This window comes from Suricata suricatta, chromosome 7, assembly GCF_006229205.1.
Source record: "Suricata suricatta isolate VVHF042 chromosome 7, meerkat_22Aug2017_6uvM2_HiC, whole genome shotgun sequence".
Taxonomy (NCBI): domain Eukaryota; kingdom Metazoa; phylum Chordata; class Mammalia; order Carnivora; family Herpestidae; genus Suricata; species Suricata suricatta.
The window spans coordinates 35,827,211-35,843,681 of NC_043706.1; the positions used below are offsets into that span (position 1 = coordinate 35,827,211).

The window sequence follows — 16,471 nt, forward strand, 5'->3', positions numbered from 1 at the left end:
GGGGAAGGGGGAAAGAGAGTTGGGGAGAGAGAGGGACATAAAACCTGAGAGACTACTGAATACTGAAAAAGAATGGAGGGTTGAAGGGGGAGGGGGGAGAAGGGGGAAGGGAGGTGGTGGTGATGGAGGAGGGCACTTGTGGGGAAGAGCATTGGGTGTTATATGGAAACCAATCTGACAATAAACTATTAAAAAATAAAATAAAATAAAACAAAGCTTATCAGTATTGTACCACACATTGGAATTTCATTCCTTTTTAAAAAGGCTTAAGTAGAATTCCACTGTATGGACAGACTACATTCCCCTGCGGCCGAGCACCTGGGCCGCTTACCCCTCGTCACCACTGTGAATACTGCCGCTATGAACATCAGCATTCAAGGGTCGGCTTTTAATTCTGTTGAGTATATACCTAGGAGTAGAACTGCTGGATCATATGGTTTAATTTTTATTTGTATGTTTAACTCTTTATATATATTTTTAAACAATAGCTTTTAAATAGAAATTTTTATGCTTCACTTTTTGAAGAGCTACCTAAGTGTTTTCCAGAGCAGCTGCGTCTTTTACATTCCCACCACCAGTGCTCAAGGGTTCCAATTTCTCCACATCCTTGTCAACACTTGCTATTTTCCATCTTTGTTTTTGATAACAGCCATCCTATTGGTTGTGAAGTATTATCTCATTGTGGTGTTGACTGGCACTTCCCTAATGACTGAAGATGCTGAGCATCTTCACATGTGTTAATTGTGCATCTGCATATCTTCTTTGGAAAGATGTCTACTCAGGTCCTTTGGCCATGGTGATCTTCTAAAAATGCAAACCTGCTAAAGCTACTTTAATGGCTTCTCCCTGCTCTCAGAATAAAGTTTGAGATCCCCATGAGCCACGAGGCACTATAGGACCTGTCCTGAGCCCACTACTCCAGCTTCATTTTGTTCCTCTCCACCCTCACTCAGTTGCTCTATCCACACTACCTGACTCTCAGCTTCTCTCAGTGCTTTGAACTCCTTGCCCCTCCTCCCATTCCTCAGGTGTCAGCTTCAACATCATCTCCTGGGGAGGACTTCTTTTCCTTCACAGCCTTTATGGTGTGATAAGTGAAATGATACAATTATCCATATGATTGTTTATTATCTGTTTCCTCCTCTAGAATATAAGGTCCTTAATGGCAGGAGTTAGCCAAAATTTTTTTATTTTATTGATAATATAATCTGGTACACTGTAGGCTTTCAAAACATATTTGTTAAATGAAAGCATATATCGGGGTGCCTCGGTGGCTCAATTTGTTAAGCGTCTGACTCTTCATTTTAGTTCAGGTCATGATCTCACGGTTTGTGGGATCAAGCCCCATGTTGGGCTCTGTGTTGGCAGCGTGGAGACTACCTGGGGTTCTTCTTCCCTCTCTGTCCCTCCGTCTCTCTCTCTCTCAAAATAAACACTTTTAAAAATGAATACACATATGAAGTTTCTTACCCATTTGGAAAATTTGCTAAGTTCTAAAGAGTTTAAAAAATCATTCCTAACTACCAACATTTCAAATTTTAAAACTTTGCAGTGTAAATTATATAACACTCTATTATACTCTTATTTTTGATACTTGTTTAGTCACCTCTGATTCAGTGTTATGTGTGCTATAGCAAATCTACAAGTACACTATTCTCTAGGAACACCTCAAAAACATTTATATGTTTTATTTTCGGTAAGGAATGATAGAGTTATTTCAATTTCACTCATTTTCATTCCACCAAAATGGTACAGATTTGCCAGACTGAAACAATTCATTTCCCTTCATTTACACACTTATCTGTAAAGGCAGCATGAAGTATGCCATAGGAATCATTTCTCTTCAAAGCCTATTACATATGCTTTGTAATTTACTGGAAATTGAAATCATCAGTAATCATTTCTTCCTGTTCCCTTGTCAAGCTAGAGTCCGTTTTTTTTTGTTTTTTTTTTTTTTAGAGCTTTCTTTTCAGGTTTTGCCAACACATTTTTAAAAGTAATTTTCCCTCTTCCTTTAAAAAGAAAATGTGCCAACAAAGTTCAAAATTTTAAAATAGAGCATTCCTAGATTGTACCTCAAAAAATAAAAAAAAAAAAGAACGGGGCAATTTCAAAGCAAAATTTCTTTTCTGTCCCATTCAGGCATTTATCTTCCCCTAGAGAAATGTAAATGAGTAAAGAGGCAAGATCCATACATAAAAAGAAAGCAGTATACTAAGATGTTTACCAGAAAACCACCCTATAATTCAAATATTAAGGGTCATTGTCAACATGTTTAGGCCAGGAGCACAATCTACCTTTAAATTGCTGTAACCTGATATAAGGGATAAAAGTTTGACACAGTATTCCTCTAAAGAGAGCAGGGTAAAAAGATGAGCAATAAATCCATACGGAAGTGGATACAGACCAGGCAGACATTATAGGAAAAAAACCAGGAAAAATCAATAACTGCAGAAAGGGACAACACAACCTAGGGGTAAAAGGAACCTGTAAATTCTAAGGATTTAAAATCTTTTGGAAGATTTTCATTGAATTGGGGTGTTTCTCCCAAAACTCCAGCCTCTCAGTTAAAAAATAAAAATTGTTATCTTCTTAACTATAAGTTCATAATATTTTTAAAAAGCAAACCACAATGTAACTCCTTTTAATGCCTTAGTGCCCAGTTCCATAAATGTGCCTGGCACTTCAAAGTCATTCATAAAATATCCCTGGGCATTCCAATGAGCTATCAAAGTTTGTAAGATAAAACACAATGCTAAGAGGGTTGCCACAAATCCCAGTTATTTACCTATAAGCTTCTCTTTATGAAGCTCTAGCACCCCAGGTAGCTATTATGGTTAAATGGATAATGATGTAAAACACCTAGACTGTGCTGGCACAGAGGAAGCACTCAATAAATATTAGCTCTCCTCCTTTGTGCACATGGCATTGTCCTAAGTCTTAGGAAATGCCGTGTCTCCAAAATGACACTCTTGTTCAACTGATTTGGAGGAAAGTATCTCCATTCCCAAGCAGGGGCTAGCCCGCTCAGTATTTTTCTGTCCTATTTGAGGATCAGAAAGAAAGCAAGATTTCAGTAGGTCCTAACTTAGGCATTGTCAAAGTAAAGGAGGGAAGCAACCCGAAATGACAGCTGTCAGGAGAAGGGAAAAAAATCTTAATGGTAGGTTTCTGCAAAAATAACTTTTTCCAGACAATTGATAGCAGAAGTGACTACGTAGCTAAGCCTCCAGAAGTAGGGAGCCACTGCCCTACTTCTTCTCTTTCTCTCATAGTTAGGCATCTCAAAAATGCTGCCGATCCACACTGTTCCCATTCCCTTCTCATCTCTTTTGAACCTGCTCCAATCAGGCTTCTATCCCACCACTCACCTAAAACTGTGGCACAAGGGCACAGGGCCTCTTTGTTGCCAAAAGTTAGTTGTTGACCGTCAGTCTCCACCTTACATGACCTCTCGCGGGCACAACATAGCTGGTCACTCTGTCCCTCAGCTTCCAAGACTCCATCGTCACCTGACTTTGCTCACTTTGCTGTGTGCCGGATCCTTCTGTCTCAGCCTTTAACACTGATCTGATCCAGTCTAGCAGCTGTAGGACACATCTTATGCTGATTATTCCTCAGTTTAGACCAGACCAGTCTCCCTTGGTCTGTAGATACGCATTCAAGTGCCTCTTCACCATCTCCCCCTGGACATCTAAGAGGCATCTTGTACTAAACATGTTCAAACTGAGTCACCCTAAAACCATCACGGTCCCCTTTATCTCAGTTTACCACAATTCCATCCGTTTGGTTGCTCAGGCCAAAAGCCTTGGTATCATCCCCAATTCCTTTCTTTCTTATCCCCAAATCTACTGGCCAATGTCATTAGCTCTACCTTCAAAACATAATCGAAAGCATTTTTCCCTACCTCCACTGCTTCTGCCCCCATCCAAGTCATCACCTTTTGCCTAAATTATTCTTACAACCTTTACCCCTCTCAAGCCTAACATCTCCGATGAGGGTGAGATAAGATCACATGATTGGTCTGCTCAACACCCTCCACTCACTCTCTGTCTCACTCAACCGAGCCCCACAAATCTGACCCCGTTCCATTCTAACACCATCTTGTACTACTTTCCCTTCTGCTCCTGCGCTAGCAGGCTCCTAACCATACGCAGAGCAGAGCAGGAGTGCTCCCAAATCGGGGCCAGGCGCTGTTCTTTCGCCTGGAACACTCTTTGCCCACATTGGGTTCCTAATTGGGTTCTTTGTTCTGTTTACTGTCTGTCTCTCCCCATTAGAACATAGTCTCTACAAAGACAGGAATTTTTGTGCAATTTGCATTTTGCTGACTCCTCAATGCCTCAGGTTGTTCAGATTAGTCCAGGATATTTTCACAGGGAAGGCGATGCTCAGTCATCAGGTGGGGTAAGTTCATTCTGGGCAAAGGGCATATCAAGTTTAAAGATACAGAGTAAGTATCTTCATACAGTACAACTAGTACAGTATACATCTGGAATCCATAAGCAGTTTGGTTTTGGTTACCTTAAGGTTTCAACAGGAAGTGAGGCTAGAGAAAGATACAGAGGTCTAATACTTACTAAGCACTTTCCATATGCCAGGCATTGCTTTAATTCCTTTACACCGTTTTTGAGCAATTCAACCATCACAGCACAATCCTTCTCATACAAAGAAACCACTACTGTTACCTCCATTTTTAGGTGTATAAACCAAAGACAAAGACATTAACTGACTAGCCAAAGCCCCTCAGCTAATAAATGAAAGGCAAACTTAAATCCAGGCAGACAGACTCTAGAACTGTATTCCTAACCATTACACAATATTGTCTCTGTGCTGAGAATCTGATTTCATGGTATAGATACGATTTTACACTGGGGAATAACAGTTTAGTCTGCACTGTAGGAAGATGATGGACTACAATGTGGAGAACAGATTAGAGAAGGTCAAAGAGAATAGTGAGGTACAGGCTAAGGAATTTGAGGTGGGACTTAGGGCAGGGAAGAGAGAGAAGGGCAGGCAGGTTTTAGACACACCCACAATGCAGAAATTAGTAGTTTTCATAGTGCTATGGCTGAAGACATAGGAATTCCCTGTCTGCCATTTACCATTCTCTCTGTATATATTTACATTTAAAAAAATCAAAAGCTGAAAGAAAATCAAATTATCACTATCACTAGTTAGTACAACATCCAAGTACTACAAAGCAGGACATCTAGTGATGCTGGATTAGAGCATTTGGCTTAGGGTCAAGATGCAGCTAAGGGCCTCTACATTTCCTTAAGTTCAGTTCTGTATCTTGGGGGATCTTCCCATCTTCAGGCCAACCACAAGTACAGGACCTGAAGTAGCATCGGTAATACTCAGGCTTCATGCAGAGAGAATGAGAATGAGATGCTCATGAGATGAAAGCCCGGTTACATGAAGTGCTCATTTTCAACTTACTACACTGCCCATAGGAAAGGAGGAAGTATGAAAGTAGTCCCGAAGGAGAACGTGATGGCAGAACTACCTCGTGGAGGCAGGAAACAGGAGACAAGACAAGACAAGGCCACTCCAATCCCAGAGATAAAGGAAATGAAATGCAGAAGACTCAACAGTTCTCTGATTACTCGATATCCACCAATCTTATTCACTGGTCAGGACAGCAAGTATCCTGGACTCTGACTGATTCAATCAAGACATTGTTAATATATCAGAAGGGGGGAGAGCCATCAGACACTAAGTGTGATCAAAATGAAGGGGGCAAAAGACAACCGGGATCAGCACACCATATATAGTCTGTCAACCTGAAAGTAAAATTAATTCCAAGACAGTGAGTGGTGAGGGGACTCTAATTTTCACTCAACACTGAACAGAATTAGAGGGAACAGGGTGGTCACTGAAACAGATCCAAGAAAAAAGCTGCTGCTTCTGGCAGGTTATCTCAATTCTAGCAGCTTTAAGGCTAACATTTTGAGTGTCGGAAAAGAAAAAACTGGATAGACCTTACACTTCAGTTCCTACTATTAACATAGGGTGGGAAACATCACCTCTCCAGAAGATCAAAAACGAAAGTCTTAGGGTGCTTGGATGGCTCAGTCCGTGAAGTGTCCAACTCTTGCTTTCAGCTCAGGGTCATCTCACAGTTCGTGAGTTTGAGCCCCATATCAGGCTCCACACTGGCAATGCAGAGCATGCTTGGAATTCTCTCTCTCCCACTCTCTCTGCCCCGTCCCCACTTGCTTACACGCGCTCTCTCTCTCTCTCGAAATGAATAAATAGACTTAAAAAAAAAACAGAAAAAAAGCCTTTTGAAAAGATTCTAGGGGCGCCTGGGTGGCTCAGTGTGTTGAGAGTCCAACTTTGGCTCAGGTCATGATCTCGCACTTTATGAGTTCAAGCCCCATGTTGGGCTCTGTGCTGAGGACTCAGAGCCTGAAGCCTGCTTTGAATTCTGTGTCTCCCTCCCTCTCTGCCTCTCCCTTGCTCATGTTCTTTCTTTCTCTCTCAAAAATAAATAAAAACATTTTAAAAATGCTAAAAGATTCTAGAGAATGTAGGATGTGGTCTGGCATAAGAGTCAACAGATGATAATTCTTCCATCCCTGAAGAAAAGAGAGATGATGGCAAAACTTCCCGTTAGTAATCTAGCTGAAAGATCCAACCTAAAGGATCAAAAACTGATCACTAAGCTATAGAGAAAACGAAGGTCTGCATCCAGTGGTATTCTAGACTGTTCTCAATACTGGTTACAAGGAAGATATCCAACAAAATATTCTGTTTACTGGTTTAGTCTTCCAAGTGTCAATTTTTCTGCTACAGAGGCTCACCCTATCCCACATGGTCCTGCGGGGAAAGCTCATTAGGTTTATCAAGGAAGTATACTTTTCAGCTAAAGAAAGGTAATAATTTTAATACAGTCTATCTGTCTTTAAAAACATATACTGCCAAACAAAATGAGAATTTACTAACACACATACTCACAGAAAACAGGAATATAAACAAGTCTTCCAATTATTCAAAAATCACCACATACATGATGTTATTTCCTTTAGGATTCAACTGGGCAAAAATGATGGCACAATAACAGGCAAGGTCACTTTTAGATAATTATATTTATATATAAATAAATTTTAAAAGACTTACACAGTACTTAATTGGGTGATTCAATAGTCTGGAAAATCAAAACAAACAATTTAAAATTTTTTCCATTTATTTTAGGTTGAAAGCCACAGTTTTTGGTTGGGTTTCATTCAGATGCATCCTTGATACTTTATAAAAGTAACTGTTGCATAGGTCACAAAAGAATCTTTTGGTTTTTCACAAGCCCAACCATCTGGTAAGGAGGTTTAACAGAGTGCTCCCTGCGCCCCCTGGACTGTACCCTGGAGGCTCACGTTGCTGGCTCCTAGGAGGCCAACCGCAGAGAACAGTGCACAATAAACATTTGTCAAAAGAGTGAATGAAAAAAAAAAGAATGAATGAGGTTGCCAGTGTGCAGTTTAGAATAGTTCTCTTGATCTGGGGGTGAAATCTTTGCAGGAACATGGAGTGTTTTATAGAAATTAAGTAATTTTTGGATAGGACCTGAAGATAGCAGCACTGCTCTGACAGAGGGAGGAGACCTTGGAGGTTCTGAGGAAAATGCTGGAGGAGAAGGCAGCCAACAAGACTGGGCACTGGGAGACAGAAGTGCCCAAGAGGAAAATACAGATAGCGGCACGGGGGGAAGAGAGTCTAGAAACTTGCCTTTCTCTGCCTCTCATTCCTCCATGCCCATGCCCTTTCTCCTTGGCCATGTAATTCTTTTTAATCTTCACCTGCCCCATCTCCATTAAATGTCCTCAAGAACTGCATATGCACTTCTTTTTCACTGTACTTATCAGTTAGAATTTTACATTAATCTTTGTGTCTGCCTGATGACTTAACTCCCCAGCTGGTCTTATAAGCTCCATGAAAATGGGGACCTGTCTACTTTTTGCTCATCCCTGATTACAAGGTGCCCAGCACGGTGCCTGACTCATTAAATATTTTTCAATGAGTAAATAAAAAATAAGGTCTAATACAGATTTTTAAAGGCATTCCTAATGGGATGAATGACGTAAGTCTCTCCATCTCGCTCCCGGTGAAAGCCTCAGAACAGTGTACATTGGTTGCTAATGCTTCTGTTCAAAAGGCCTCTTCTGGAAGAACTGGAAACCACCTGAAGTTCACATCTTGGCAACCTGATGCAACACAATTTTAGCACATAAGGATAAAGGAGACCAAAGGCAGAGAAGCTGTAGAGAGGTAAGTCCTGGGATTTTTCACATATCATAGGAGAAATTTTGGACTTCTTAAGACCACAGAATTGGGGATTTCAGCACTCTCCCAGACTGCATGGAGTGGGAGACTCCAAGTGACCCCTGGGTTATACATTTATTAACCTGGACCCTTAAAAGCACATTTAGAAACATAAAGATCTAGGCAGAAAGTATTACCTATGAGCTTCAGTGGGAATAATGACAACAACAACAAAAAACTCCCCACAAAATTCAATAGAGGTTTAGATAGTAAATAGAAGAAAGAAAGAAATTATGTTTTTGAGACTATTTCATACTCTTATAAATACTGCAAACTTACTACAAAGAAAATGCTTTTAGCAAATTCTGTTCTTACTAGATCATTAAAACACATTATTATAATAAAGGTTATAGGACTGATCTTACACCTCATTTAGTCATCAGAGTAAATCATCCTAAGAATCAATCAATTAATTAATTAATTAGCTAAGTCAAGATACAGTCCTTGAACGCCAAACATGGGCCAAGCACCAGACCAGGAAGAAGAAACCAATTATTCAGGCAGCCAAATGTAATTCCAACCAGATTACATATTTCTATAGTTTTATGATAGAACAGAAAACACCCTGTTACAAATCATTTCACATTTTCTAAAGTTTTACTATGTAACATAATGCAAGGTGTATGCGTGACAAAACAGATGGCTAAAATCTGCCCTGAAGGAGCTCTTGCTTCAACATATACCTTTTTAAATTTTCTAAAATATTTTCTAAATAATCCAATCTAAGAGATTTATACTGATTAGCTAATTGGATGGAGGTTAAAAGGAAAAAAAAGTGAAGTAGACCTATCAATGTATTTACCTGTTTTCTTCTTATAACAAACAGATGGTATACTTTGATGAAAATATATTCTTAATCATACTAATAAAAAGAAACCATATGGTATTGAACCTTTTCAGCTCTAAGAAGGTGAATCTCAGAGTAAAATCCTTGGACAAGTATAAGTTAAGATTTACGGTTAGCATGATATATGAGCTACATGATGCGCCATAAAGTGGAGGAGAAGGAGCCAGTCACACATGTCATACTTTTCAGTGAAACGCAATCTCACAACTATTAAGAGATTCATGACATGTCCCTCACACAGGTACTATAGACAACTCCATAAATCCTGCAAATGTTTTGTCCCCAGATCAAGGGACTTATCTAAACCACACAATGACTAATTCAACCCCTCTCAAAGGGATGAACTTTTCCAATAAAGAAAAATAAATTGAAATGCCAGCTACTTTAAATCAGGCACTTAACTAACATGTGGCTACTTACACTGCACTAAGATGAAGGGAAGCATGAATATAAATGGGGGTCATTATGAAAGAGCTCTATTTGGAGAATGGCTTTAAGGCACACATTACTTTGCAGGTCTCAAAAAACAAAACAAAACAATTTTCTGATTTTGTTTAGAACAGGGTTTGCAGGTTGGTGGAAGTTACTAGAAAATCAACTATGCATTATACTTTAAACTGATACATGTTCTCTACAGGTATTTCAAAACTTAGAAAATACTGAATTCACTGCCACTGCCATCCCCTTGGGCTATCCCACAGGCTCCAGGACTTAAAGGAAAAAAATCCAAAAAGGAACACCACCTCCAGAAATAACGGGCACCCCAGAACCTTGGCTGGAGTGAAAGCAGCCAGGAGGGTTCATTCGGCTCCACTCTTGCTGTTTCAGCTGAGCCTGCAGAGGCCATCAGTGGGCCAGATTAACGCTGGAGAAGTTACAAACACATTTTTTCTTTTCCAATGCATCAGGATGTTCCAAAATGTCCAAGTCTGCATAACATAAAAGCTATGGGCAACGTTACTGAATAGAAACAAAGACTTCAAAAACATAAATACTAAGGCATTCATTCCCCTTAACCACTCCCAAACTGGAAATCTTTACTTAGGGAATGCCTTTTGATTTAATGAGTGACCTAAAGTCCTTCCTCCAACACAGAACTGTAATCTGTTGGTCAGCTATTCTTCTGGAAGAGATTACTGCTCATCAAGTTTGTCTCTTTGCCTCACTGGTTAACAGACACTGTTACCTGGGGTGAGTCACCCCATCCCCTATGGCTAACTCGCCACGGCGGTGCTTGTTGCCGCTGCTCGGGACCAGCGGAACTGGAGAGGAACAACATACAGAAACACGAAGACAGGTACATGGCCCATTACAGGAGGGTCTCGTTATGTGAGGACGAGAGCTCTATGAAAAAGGACATTTCAGGTCAATTCGCTTAAAACAGGGGCCAAAATTTCACAGTGAATGTGGGAGTTTCATTAAGTTAAGAAAGTATGAGGTTGAATACAAGTGTATTTTTCCTTCTATTTCAGAAATAATAAATAATAAATGCCACTCTGTGCTGACCAAAATTCTAGTAGTGACAAACAATTGTTCAGTCAATACCATTAGGTATAGTTTTTCTAACATTTCCCGACTAGCTTTCCCAGCACGAATTATAGTAACCAAGATTTTTCCAAAAATACCATGTATCACCAAATTCCCTTTAATTTTTTATAGTCAGATCCTTCTCTTAAAATGCCTAACACATCATTATTTTGATGGATTTTCTCTTCTGCAGTCATTCACTGGTCTAACATTGCCAGATTTCATTTGCCAATGACTTTGATGCAAGTCTGGCAGTTCTTCAACATGACTTTTCCTGATTTCATTAAATCTTCACTTCCTGGGGTGCCCGGGTGGTTAAGCGTCCATCTTCAGCTCAAGTCATGATCTCACAGTTCATGGGTTCGAGCCCTGCATTGGGCTCTGTGCTGACAGGTAGCTCAGAGACTGGAGCCTGCTTCAGATTCTGTGTCTCCCTCTCTCTCTGGCCCTTCCCTGCTGGCACTGTCTCTCATGTCTCTCAAATATAAATTAAAAACATTTAAAAAATTTTTTTAAAAATCTTTACTTCCTATATTTTTGCAAAATCTGCCATTTGACTCTGCAATCAAGTACAATGATTTTACATCTTCCGAACAATCAGTGAGATACTGTAACTAACAGGATGAGCAAGGATAGTATTCATCAGGGATGAACGTCTGAGTGGGAACTAATTTTACACGTGGACAGTTCATGAGCGAACATTTTTATGTTATAATGACTTCTGTTTCCCTATGCAACCTTTGCAACTGCAAGGCATGAGATCATGTAGATTCAGATAACAAGGAGAGCCACGTATGAAAAGCTACAGCCATCATAGATATGCTGGTCTTTGGGACTAGAAACCTTCCTCAGAGGACAAGAACATTCCAGAAACACATTAGGTAACAGTTCACATTTTAACACTGCCTGTCTGCATGCCCTATCATCAGAGGATAAACAAACTGAACAAAATGATACCTAGTATGCATCCTACTCTTTGATAATGTAAATGATTTTATTCTGGCATCGTTCACTAAACCATAGCAGCAAAATTTAAATCTTAACTTATTAATTTAAGCATCCAAATGTATATCTGGCAACTGTAAGAATCTGGATCTACTGACAGTACTGAGTGCTTTTAAAAGATTAAAAATATGTAGCATACGGTTATTATCCTTGTTCTAGAAAGTGAGTGTGTGTGCATTTGTGTATGTGTGTGTGCACGCACACGTGTGTGTATGTGTGTGTTGATCGCCCTACAGGAAAAGTTATTACTTCAGAATCCCAAAGTCCAAAATAAAAATTTTTTTATCTTTGAAGCCTCAAAAGAAAACAAAAAAAAAGGCCACAAAATGATAAACAGAGATGGAAAAGACAGCATTGTGTGTTAAAAAAAAAAAAGACCTATAGAGTCAGACAGACCCGGTCCTCAATCTCAGATGCTGTGTTCAGCTGTGTGATTGTAAGTTCATTGGGTTCTCCAAGTTCCACTTTCCCCATGTGTGAAATGCAATAGTTGCTTAGCTCCCAGTTAAGACCAAATGAAATACTTAAAAGTGTCTTGAAAATTGTGGGTAGTACCTGAGCTATACACCATATCTTAAAAGAATAAATACCTCCTTCTTTCAGGCATTATGACCATATAAAAACCTCCAGAAGTCTCTAATGAGGCTGTATCTATCTATGAAAACAAGGTGCTATGATATCATTATGTGGAATTTGTCAGCATCCTTTGACAAAGCCAGTATTCTAAACAAAGCTCCTCCCTCCCAAAATGAGGTCCCAGGCCCAAGCACATACCTGCCGAGCCTTACAAATAAAAGATAAGTGAATGGACTCTTTGAAGCCAGATATACCTGGGTTAGAATCCTAGACCTTTCTGGTTTTGAGATCTTGGGCAAAGCATTTAACCTTTTGGAGGGTCTGTAAAATGAGAATCAAACCCATCTTTAAAAATTATTTTAAGAATTGAAAAAAGTAATTTATGTAAAAGCACCTATTATTCAGAAGGCTTCCATCTTTATTACCAACACTCTACAGATACTGTCATTTTAAAAATAAGATATCAACAATTTGTATTTTAAAATAACAAACTTCAAACCTCCAAAGATCAATATGTGAGTCAGAGTCCTTCAGACCCACATCCCATAAGGTATATTTTAAAACACCTTATGACAGCAATAAAACACATTCCTAAGGTCTGTTCCAAAGATGTCATATCTGTTGGTCATGTCTTCTCTAAGATGACAACATAAATAAGAAACTGATAAAACCAATGGGATAATGGTCAAATAATGAGTACTGTTCAAGGACAATGTTCAAAATAATCTTTCAATTGACCAAGCAATTGAAAAGTTTGCAAACACTGCACTGCCCTTCTAGGTCCAACAAAGGCAGTGGCAAAAAGCACTATGCCTATGTGCAGAGGAGGAGCAGAAAGAGACGGAGAGAGAGAGATAATCCCAAGCAGACTCAGTGCTGTCTGTGTATAGCCTGATGGTGGAGATCAATCCCACGGAACAGATCACGACCCGAGCCGGGATCAAGAGCCAGATGCTTAACTGACTGAGCCACTCAGGCACCCTTGTAGATTTTTTCTGAATCTCTGCAAATACTCTCTTCTTTCTGGCCCCAACACCATCTACTGCACTGGACTACCTCAACTTTCACCCATGCCTCAACCACCTAATTTTTCTGAACATTAACCTGAGCAATGGAATTTCACCAAAGACAACCACACAAGGCAGATGAAATCTACTACTGGCAGATCATGCTTACCAGGCTCAAATAAACAGTCAAACCGACTCAAATAGACCCTCCCATTGTCTGCAACAAATGTGCATTTCCACTCTTCCTCTACTCAAACTTCCAACTCCCCTTTCACCCACACCTGATGTTCACCCCATACGCCCCTTACGACACAAGCCATCACACTGGCACTCACAGCCCGGGAGTGGGTTTGCCACTTCTCTTCCCTTCCTCCTGTTACACAGAATGAAGGTGTCTCTCATTCCACTGGCTATCTTTCTCTCACTCTCTTCAATCTCTCTCTCCTGGATCCTTTTAACTAGCATTTAAACATGCTTTCGTACCTCTCATCCTTACAGCATATCCACTTCTACCTTCCAACCTGTATCTTTATTCACCTTCAGAACACAGTTTCTCAGAAGAGTTATCCATTCTTTCTTTCTCCATGTGCTTACCTCCCAGAGCTTTTTTTTAAAGTTTAATCTCTTTTTAACTAAAAAAAAAAAGTTACAGCAAGTAGAGCAAAAAATACATAAAAATCAAATATTATCTTTTTACGTTCCCTACCCCGTCTTCATTTTCCTTAAGTAATCAATAATAAAGTTTGATGTGTATCCATCCACACCATTCTCTATGGTCATTATAAATCCATACATTTATATACATATATAAGGTAGTATGCTTGTCAATAAAAGAAGCCTCATAATTAACACACTATCTGCATCATGTGTTTTTCATCTAACAATTTTTACGGAAATCCTTCTAGGTCAATTCATATAGATACAATTCTTTTTAATTGAAATGAATTTCCTTCTTGACGGGCATTTTGGTAGTTTATAATTCTGATGCTACAAATAATGCTGCAATAAGCATCCTTACACATACGCGGTTTCTTTGAATGAATTTTACCAGGAGAAGAACAGCTGCCCCAAGGAGTATGCACACTGTACATTTCATGACACATTACAAATTTACATCTTTAACCACTCTATCCTGGCTGCCACCCCTACCACGACAGCGGCTGCTAAGGGGGCAAAGCACGCCATGTTGCCAGGACTAAGGGATAGTTTTCATTCCTCATCTACTTGATCTTGCAGTGACATCTGGCATCTTGACCTGCCCTTCCTTCCTGAAGTCACGCTTGCCTGCTTGTCCTCCTGTTGGCTGTTCCTTCCTCGTTTTCTTGGTTGGCTTCTCCTCTCCTACTTGATCAAGTTGTAGAGCTCTCAGACTCAGACCTAGAGGACCTCTTTTCTCCTTCCAGCTCTGTTACATTCTGTCTCTTCTGAATCTAATCAACTCTCATGGCTTCAGATACCATGCTCTAAGACAACAGCTCTTAAATTTATTTCCAACTCCTTTTTTTAGCTCCTAGCCTGTATATGGAACAACATGTCTTGGAATTATCACAGGCTGAAGAACACATCTCAGATCCATCCATTTCTCCCTAACTTCCCTGCCACCATTCTCATACCAGCAACTGCCATACCTCTCCTACTAAACTATAGCAGAGGCCTCCCTACTGGTATCCCTCCCACCCACCTCAACCTCCTCCCCATGAAGGACACAGGTCTACAAAAAAATTAAGTCAAATCATGTCACATCCTTCCTTTATACCTTTCCCCAGGCCTGTATATTTGTTAGCCCTCAGGCTCTTTAATGTGGACCTGTCAGTCCTGAACAACCTGGCCACTAACTACCTCTGCTTCTCTACCATGTCACCACTCTCCAGCCATAATGACTAATAAGAAAATTAGTCAGGTCAACTTCTCTCTTCCCTCAAAGCTTTCCTTTCCCTGCTCCAAATGATTTTCCCTTTTGCTTTGCCTACTTAACGGCTAATCATCACGTAGGTCTCTACTGAAATAACACCTCTCTAAAAGACCTGCCCTGACTCAGCCGGCTGAAACTGGGTTCTTCTGTTACACTCCCAGTGCTCACTTGTGTCTTCCTTCCTTGTCCTTATCATACTTCCTTTACTTGTAATTATTTTGTTTTACTATCAGACTCTCCTGCTAAGCTGTAAACTCTACAAGGGCAGGAGATGTACGTTTCAGGCTCTCCACTGGAACTCTACTACCTAGCATGCCGCCTGTCATGTAGCAGGCACTTGCTAAGTGTTTACTGAATAAAAGGAAAGCAGACTTTATTTCATTTGGGGGGATCAAGGAAGATTTCCTGGAGGAAATGGTAGTTCAACCCCCTACATGAACGGACCAGATTTCAGTAGTTAGAGATGAAAGAAGAACACTTCAGAAAGAGGAAACTGTTTGAGATCAAATGTTTGGTACTAGTTAGAGATGTTGTAATCCAAAATTCAACACAATCCTGGCACCACGCATAAAATAAAAATCTTGCTATACCAAAGCAAAGCAGATGAACCATCAGAGTGTCACCATTTGTTACCTACATACGAATTCTGCAACTAAGTCAAACTGGCTCCCTCACAACTTCTGTCCACCAATGTCATCCCACCTCCTGGCCGCCTAGGTTCCAAGCTTTGAAGCTCTCTTTGACTCAACTTATTATTCTTATTCCATATTTAACCAATCATTGAGTTTGACTGGTTTTTCCTTTGTCTGTCACAGCTATTCTCTTTCTCTGTGTCAACCAAAGACACCCTAATTCAAGCCCCCTTCACCTATGGAATTACTGCAAACTTCTAAATCAGGGTTTCTCAACCTCAGCACTGCTGACATTTGGGGTGGGGTAATTCTTTGTCACAGGTGGCTTTCCTGTACACTGTAGGATGTTTAGCAACATCCCTTCTGCCCACTAGATACCAGTAGCACCCTGCCCCTCAAATGTGATTGTCAAAAATGTCTCTGGACATTGCCCAATGTCCCCTGAGAGGGGCAAAATCATCTCCAGCAGAGAACCACTTTCCTAGATGACCTCACAGAAAAAGCCCTCTAAAATTACCCAGTCAAAAACTCAACCCATTCTTCCAGGCCAACTCAAATTTTGCCGTTTCTAGGAAAATATGGATGCTTATCAACAAACAGATGCACAACTGTTTAACTTTACAAATAATCAAAAATCTGCACA

The 16,471-nt window shown here is 40.1% G+C and overlaps 1 protein-coding gene across 1 annotated transcript in view; it reads right to left on the minus strand.

Annotated features, from left to right (window-relative positions):
• The window catches only part of BTBD9 (BTB domain containing 9), a 49,406-nt gene that overhangs the window by 1,060 nt on the left and 31,875 nt on the right, over window positions 1-16,471 (minus strand). The gene's annotated exons all lie outside the window — the stretch shown is intronic.